Source organism: Bactrocera latifrons, unplaced genomic scaffold, assembly GCF_001853355.1.
Source record: "Bactrocera latifrons isolate USDA-ARS-PBARC rearing strain unplaced genomic scaffold, ASM185335v1 scaffold_152, whole genome shotgun sequence".
NCBI lineage: Eukaryota > Metazoa > Arthropoda > Insecta > Diptera > Tephritidae > Bactrocera > Bactrocera latifrons.
The window spans coordinates 235,986-245,011 of NW_017534986.1; positions in this window are offsets into that span (position 1 = coordinate 235,986).

Genomic DNA, 9,026 nt, shown 5'->3' on the forward strand with positions numbered 1-9,026 from the left:
CATCTCTCTTGTCTGATATTAATTTTAACATTCCCGCTCGCTCTACCAGGCAGCTTAGACCTTTACTTTTAAAATTTTCTAGAACAAATTTCGAGTTAAACGAACCATTCCGCCGTATATGTCACGATTTCAATTCTTTTCAAAATAAATACAATGTCACCTTATTTTTTGGGCACATGTAGACAAAATGTGGTTGATAGTACACAACTCCCATATACTATACCATATAGAATGATCTTCATTTTTCTAACAAACCTTATGTATCTGTCAGTGTATGAGTTTAATCTTTATATATAAGAATTACGTGTCACGATGTTTGTCCGCGATGGACTCCTACACTACGGAATCAATTTGAGAAAAATTTAGCACACTGTGTCCAGTTCGAACAAACTTAGAAGGTAATATATTAAAAACAGTTCATAAATAAAAAATTCAGTGAAAGCTCTATTAAATGGACATCCTATTAAACGGAGATCTCTACTAAACTTGCACTTTGGCAGGTCAGATGTATAGTACACAAATAATTTAAATATATAATGCGTAAAATATTCTCAAAATACTTAAAAGCCCATTTAATCAACAAAGCGTGTGCGCTTTTATATAGTAAGTTCACGTCATTTGTAAGATATTTTGCATAATGGTCATATCGTATTTCTTCACGTCGTTGCTTAGTCATCTGAAAGCAAACTTAAGCAACAATAATAACCATAAAAGTGTACATGATTATACCTAAAAAGTATAGATAAGCGGAGCCAGTATGTTCACACAATGACACTGAAAACTCTGAAAAGCAAAATGAAAAAATGTTAGAATCCACCAATCAGTAAAGATGAAAGATTTCATTACCTTTCTATGCTTAATGGGAATAAGTGCAATTTCACTTTATGGACCACAAACGCACAATACGCAGACCGTTAGTCGCAGTACAACAACAAAACAGCAGAAATGAAATAAAAGGGCATGCCAAATATAATTGCTTCTGAGAGTTTGCCATTTGGCAATGCTTATAACGAGCTATTTGACGGCTGCCCTCTATGATGCCACTGCGTGCCAAACGCCAAATGTGTTACCGTTGCACGCACGCACAGTCTACAACAACTATTGCTCCATCAATGCGAGTTTTCTTTTTTCATTATTCCACGCGTTTAACCTCCTTTCTTACCGTGAACAATTGTGGTTTGCATCATTTTGCCCCAAATATTTGGCTTATATGCGAATATTGCGTCAATTGCTATTACCTTGCCTCCTCCTGATGTTATGTAACAACACTGATGTATATCTGACTTCTTTATAGCTGTAATTGAAGTTGTTATTGTTTAGTCTTTGTGTTTTGTGCTTGTGTTGATTATGTTTTGCTGCGCAAATGACATAAGCCATTAACCCTCCGTATGCACTTTAAGTTTACACTCGCATATAAAACGCACACAAACACAGCAACACATTCGTGCGGCACGTGGTCGCTTGCAATCACAATCACAGTGCAAATGAAATATAAAACAGACAGAAAGGACATTAGAATTGGGCTTATGGGACTACAAAAACATTTTTATACTCATTTCTGTTACTCTCCACCTAAGGTTACGTATACGCACTGCTACTCTTGCAAACACGACCAACAACCATTATATAAAACCATTTGTACATATGTGTATGGAATGCTGTACAAAAGTGTGTCATTTTAGAAGCCGGCGCTTCATTTCATTTCAGAAACAGTGGAGTGGAGAAAAACTGCATAGTTGCTACAATAACAAGTTTTCGTATTTTGTTTGGAATAACTCTCGGTCAAAAACTTGTTATTTTTTGTTTCGAATTTCCTTATACGGATATTTTATTATCTCAAGATTAGAAGTTATGTTATAGAAATTTAGAGACTAATTTTCTTCAGTCATCAAGATCATCTTCCTCTCTTTATTCATTATACCCTCTTATATTTATCTTAATATATGCCGCCGATGTAATATTATTACTGTAGCCTTATAAATTTTTTTTATATTTTTTTTCTATTGCAAATACGCCTTGTTTGAGTAAATGCATTAGCATTCTCTCCTGCTTCTTACTTACGCAAGAAACCCTATATTCTCAACCAAAAAACTTAATTCATTGATTGGACAGCAATTTTGTAGCCTAAACTAAAAATGTTCAACAAACCTTGGTACTAAAAGGTAAGGTAAGGATTTATTGTAAGCATTTGGAAAAAATTCGCTTTATTTTTTAATACTGTCTCCATTTAATGCTCCATACTCGTGAATTAGCGATGCTTAGACATCTTCAAAATGTAAGAAAAATAATTTCTCTGAAAGTTGATCCTCGTTTCCATATTTCCCAAATGTCAACACAAACAGTGATTTTCTCAAGTACGTAAACAAAGAGAATCATCGAAAAATTTAAGGATTACTATATTATTCTATATATGTTTTTGGAAAGCGACAGGTAAGTGGATTCGACGGCTACCAATAACTCACTGCTTACAGTATCGATTTAAGACATTCTGAGAAGAAAAAAAAAAACAGTAACTGAACGCTTTAAAAGTTCTTTTGTTGAGGTTCTGTTTCATATGACATTATTTTAGCCCAAAAAAGTGTCTGGTTCGGCTCTCAAAAAACGTTATGTTTTCCATCCGTAGACCATCCTGTCTATAAACAAACTTACCTTAAAAAATGGTGGAATATATTAATTTTTAGGAGAAAATCAACTCACAAACTTTCTATCCTCTAAATAATTTTCTCAGTTACACTTCCTTTAGCTTTCTGGAAGTATAAATATGCAAAGTATAAAACGCAAGACTAGATTGAGCAAATAGCAACTCATCTCGATGAAATTTTTTATTTTTAATTTTTTTTTTATTTTATTTTATTAAAGCTTACATAATAAACAAATTATTAAATAAACTAAAGTACGCAGCGCTATCATCATAGGCTTTCGGCTGATCTCGATGAAATGATTACGTAGTATTGCAGGGAAACACACTCTTCGTCAAACATAGATTGAAAATTTATGAGAACCCGATACTAGTGATAGGTTTTATACGACTTTGTCGAATACCATTTCTTGCATCCTTTTACCCGTCAGTGTAGTTGTGCAACTAGAGCTAGGATTAAACTCACTTTATCAAAATACAGAGTAGCCTGCCCTAAGTCGTGGGTAAGTAAGGTGGATCTACCGACGCACCTAAACCTTTAGAAGTACCATAGTGAAACCAACTGGATAAAAATTCCTCTGTGCTCCTGATAAGCTCCTTCGAAACAGTTCGTTTTATTTGTGCAACTTATGAGATCTTTTCATATAACTACAAAACTATGAATTCGCATGGAATATTTTATTTTATCCAGTCTCGTGCCATGTCTGCCAATAGGATAATGACTACTTAGTACTCCTACCAGAGTTCTTATCTCATACCTTTACAATTCTAAAAGTTGGCATGTGCGACACTTATTCAATTCATGTCTCCTTATGCAGCAAGCCAGGATTTGACTCCACGAAGACTCAGCCACATCTATATCTTTAGCATACTTGACGTTTAAAAAACTACAAGTACCCAGATATCTTCTTTTCCAGAGTCAGTGGTAGGGTGGTGTCTGCTCTGGCTAGTTATCTGTTTCACAGTTGGCTTTATCATTGCTCAATATTGGTGGTCTAATTTAAGTATGGTTTAACAAGTATACAAAAATTCGTGGTATTAGGTAGGAACAGGAACTTGTTAAGTATCCTAGAGCTCACTTCGTTGCTTTTTTTTACCGAAAAAATCTATGTAATTATATGCTGTAAATAAAGTAAACGGTTTAGCACTTCTAATACCATTATAACTTTTGGAATTCTGTGTTTCTTAGTGAACAATAATTGCTCTGTATTTCTAGAATTAAAGTTTAATCTTCCTTCCGGTTTACTTCATTGAATTGAAACTGCAATTTCGTTCTAACCAACTCCCTTGGTGGCATTGCTGGTTAATAAGGTTGAAATGATGGACTCAACTTAATTTTCTTAACCAAAATTGCTTACGATTTCAGAAAACTTTTTCGCACATTACTGTAATCTTGCTTCTAAAAATGTTCGGTATAACTGCACACTCAAAATATTTTACATGATTTTATTTCTCATTCTTGAGCAAGCGGTTGAGGTAAAAGTGAAAGACAGCATGTAACGACAGCAACAAAACCACGCAGTGGAATAACAAAAATTACTGGAAATAATATAACGACTACTGGATAAAGTAACCAAACGAAATTTCTGGGTGAAACAGATAAAAAGAGATGAAATCAGTCAAACACACAGCAACACGAGCACACCAGTTTAAGCACACGGTCGGAGTGCGGAAGCAAATACGAAGTAGTTGTTGCAATACGTGTGAGGAGCGTGAAGATTGCGCTACGTGCAACATATCGGACGCACTACGGAAAGAGTGGAGCTGTGGGCAAGTAGCCGCATCCACTTATATACAGTCAAGTGAGAGTGTGAGTTACTGAACTCTGCACTTTGCACATGTATAGCAGTAGTATGTGTGTGGTGTGTCTGTGTGTAAATGGTTTGGTTACTCCCAAAAATGTAGTAGATTTCTTCATGTTTTATTACCTTTTCAGTTTATTTCCCTGGGGGCAGATAAAAAATGAACGAATCCTTATCATTGTGTGTCAAAGCTACACTCACACATACGCACACATACAAACACGCAATTCCACAAGCGAGTGACAAGCGCCTGTACTTATGCAGCAACATAACTGTATAACCGGTTTTGTGCGGAAAGTAAGTGTGTGAATTACGCGTACCAGTGTGTGCGTGTGCAGACACACAAGTAAATTTACAGGACAGCAACAGCAAACAAAAGTAAAATAGAAATCAACCAAATAGCAAATGAAAAATGCCAAATATACCAAAGTTGGTAAAGAGTTTGTACGTTCGCCGTTGGTCAGTTGGGTGTATTTGGTCATGCCGCACACAAACACACACACATAAACAAGCATCAGTGATAAGTTTTACCCAGTCCAATGACAATGGTGTTAAAATTCCTGATATAAATAAAATGTTTGCGCTCATCATCGCATATGCGCATATAAAAATGCGGAAAATGGGGAGAGAGCAAAAAATGCAGAGAAATAAAATCTGGCGAAAAACCAAAAATAAAGCGTTAAAGTCCCAGAGTCAACAGTAAAAAGCAAACAAAGCACAGCGATGGCAGTAAATGACAAAAGCAGACAAAATTTATCAACGCAAATGTTTAAACAAAGCAAACAGCAAAGCACACACACACACATACACACGCACAAAATGAATTGTTAAAATATGCTTGCATTCAGCAACAATGCCGAAATAAAAACTCATACACACACAGAGACTAGTCGTCAAAAATGCAATAAATTTCATTATCGTACATGACTGACCGCCCTTTGAGCGCTGCTTAGCATCTGAACAATAGCAATTTGGAGTTGTTATTGCCTTTGTGTGTTAAATTCTCATATTATTACTTTCTGCTGGGTTTTGTGTAGTAGCTTCGAGTTATTATGTTTTTTTTTATCCTTTTTAATAAAACATGCGTGAAAAATTCATAATTCATAAATTTAGAAATTAGAGCCACGGCGTTGCTTACAAACTTTAAAGCAAATATTGCTCATGAATGGAGAAAAAACAGTATATATTCATTAGCAGTCGCCGACAGCAGCGCTCTGAAATTTTCATAGGAAAATTTTATGAACATTACGTGGAAGTTTCTATATTTCCGAATGTGAGTCTACTGATTTGTGATCTGGTCTACTTTTTATAATATTCGCACTTAAATTTGGTAAGGTCTCAATGCTTAATAAATTATGGAACGTTATTTTGAGGAAATTCGAATATTGCATATTATTAGCGATCTATGAGGCCTGGTGATAGGATCCATGTAGACCTTAGCAGTTTGGAACTTGCATAGAGAGTCCACAGCCTTTTTCATTCTCTCCAATCCAATTACTCTGAAATACTTGGTATGCTCATTAATCGTTAAAACTATTGTTGAGCGTCCGGGATTTCGATTTCCGGATTTTATAAAGAGTACCATATCCCGTTATATCGACATTTACCGACTTGCCGATATCGCTTATTACCATTCGAGTTTTATCTTTAGTATAGCTAGAGTTCCTGGTTGCGCCAATCTGAGAAATGTGGCGTCGTTCCATTCCATGTTAATTCTCCTGCAGCTCAGTAGAGCTGCTATAGGGCATACTCTTTTCGGGCTGCTTACATACTATTATCGATTACGTCATGGGATGTATTGCTGAATGTCAAGAAAGATGTCAAGGCTAAAATAAACGAGTCTAAAGTCTAATTCTTGCAAATATATGGTGGCATAGTAATTGTTTTTATAACTTCAAACGAATGGTTGCATAAGATTATATTTAATTACAATTCGAATAATGTGATAAAAACATTGAACATCACAAATATCAATCAAAGCTAAACGCGCAAACGCTCACTAACTTTTTTGTTCTCCGGATCAGTAAGTCCATTGCTTTGCAACTCTAAATTATTTGAAAATATTAGGTTGTCAAAAAAGTCTTGCGGTATTTCTTGAGGTATTTTTATTGAATTTTCCATTGATAATAAAATTTTTTTTTGATGACTCATGCCCAGCTCTTAACCGATGCTACGGCTGCTACCATGCCGGTCTTTTTCGACCAATTCAGTGATTTTATCGCAATTTTCGACGACAGACCTTCCGGAGCGTGCCGCATCTTCGACCACCTCTACACCAGAACGAAACCGTTGAAACCATCGTTGTGCGGTGGAAATGGAAGCTGTATCGGGTCCATAAACTGCACAAATTTTATTGGCCGCTTGAGATGCATTTTTGCCTTTATCGTAGTAGTACTGGAAAATATGCAGTATTTTCCCATTATTTTGCTCCATGTTTCCGACGCTATAACTCACGAATGACTTAAAAGAAACGGCAATCAATCAAATATGTGTTAGCGCGTGAAATGAGTTTTCCAAAAATGTGTAGCATGATCCGATGCGACGAATAAAACTACGCGCTCTCAGCGCCAACTAGCGAAAATACCGCAAGACTTTTTTGACAACCTAGTATATGCGTCCATCCGTCTGCCTGGGGCTTAAGTAAAAATTGAGATGTTTTAATGAAATGGGGCACATGTTTCTTGCCATCGTAAGATGGTAAGTATAACAGGTGAAAGTAATCGGACCACTGTCACGCCCATAAATCGTCATTAACCGAAAACCTATAAAGTGCCATAATTAAGCATCAAACTAAGATAAATAACTTTAATTTAGCATAGGGCAGTAATAGGGGCACCTAAGGACAAAAACTAAAAAAATATAGGCGTGGCCCCACCTCCTAAATGATTTAATGTGCGTATCTCCCAAACCACTTAAGAAATAAAAAGCAAATTGACCCAGGACAAATTCCTTAAGGGGTTAGAAGCAGTTGAAATTTAAAAAAGAAAAAAATCGTTTTTTATACTTTTGCAACCAGCTGCAATAGAATATTATAGTTGTGTACTTATCACCGAAAACTAAGCGAGATAGTTATAGAGTTATGTATACATAAAAGATCAGGATGAAGAGAAAAGTTGAAATCCGGTTGACTGTCCGTCCGTCCGACCGTCTGTCCGTCCATTGAGCCTGTAACTTGAGTAAAACTCATTACTCTCAAATTCAACTTATAACTGAGATATCTAGATGATGTTTTGTATGTATGCGGGTTTCTAAGTACAAAAAACAAAAAATATGAGTTTCTTGATGGCCGCGCGTGGAATTCTTCTGTCTTTCTTATGCCATATTGTGACATAGCACAACTTTAAATTCCACTTGATTAAATCATTTGCCAGCACACAAATCAAGAAGCAATTAATATTACAGGCTTAAACTTCCCATGAATAATGTGAATACTGTCAAAAAACCAAACAAAAAAACAACTGTTCAAGACACTAGGTATCGGATATTTAGACCCTATAACAATATACATATACATATACTCGTATTTAAGCATACGCATAGAAAATTTCATATCGTTTCGGTGAATATTTTCGAAGTTACAAGAAAAGTGTTTCCGAGTGCTTGGCAGTGTATTCCAAATTTTAAACGCGTTTTTTTCCATATGATGTTTTCAAAGTCGGTGACAAACATAACTATTTACAATAATAATAAACAATTTAAATCTATTTTTTTTTAGAAACCACCATTTTGTCAAAAAACATATATTTTGCTTTTCTTTGAATTATTAACGTTGACTTAACATTACTTTAACGAAATCTGTTTGAGTTTTTAATTTTAGAATATCCTGTTCAGAGGCATAGTGGCCCCCCCAAAACGTCTTTTTTGAGAGGAGCTCCCGGAGATCAATATTTTTACTAATACCAGGTCTTGAAATACAGATAAAAGATATCGTAATATGTATGATTTTTAAGTCAATAAATTTAAAAGTTTTCTCAGAAAAAAATGCAAAATTCTCATTTTCAGCCTTCTAATTGTATATACTATATAAACCCGTAAGCGCATGTACCGATACTGTGAAATCCACTCGACATGTAACGGCACTATCAAAAACTTAAAATTATGCTTTTAGAGTACACCATCTTATGATGAAAAACCTAGTACCTACTATTGACTTTTTACCGTTAAAATCCAGTGTGGGTTTATATGGGTTGAATCGGGTCAATACTTCCCTTAGCCTTCATTTACCTAAAATAAAGATTTTCGAACGCTCGGGTGAATTTATGCTGGAAATATCGACCAACTTTTGAGTTATTTTATTGAAATAGAATGTCTTTTTGGCTAAAATAGATAAAATTGGGCGAAAACTTGACCTAGCCCCTAACATTAAGTATATAACATCCGGCTGCTTTACTCTATATGATTGGTGAAGATATGTGGGGAACCTTAATTATGCCCAAGGAACAGTTTTTTAGTGTTAGGTGGCTTGTTAATAATAGTATATATAATTATAATTATTCTCGTTTTTAAAACAAACCAGCTGTGGGGAAAAAAGGTAAAACTTTTTAATTTAAATATCGTGGAAAACCGTCTAAATATATTTTTTTTTC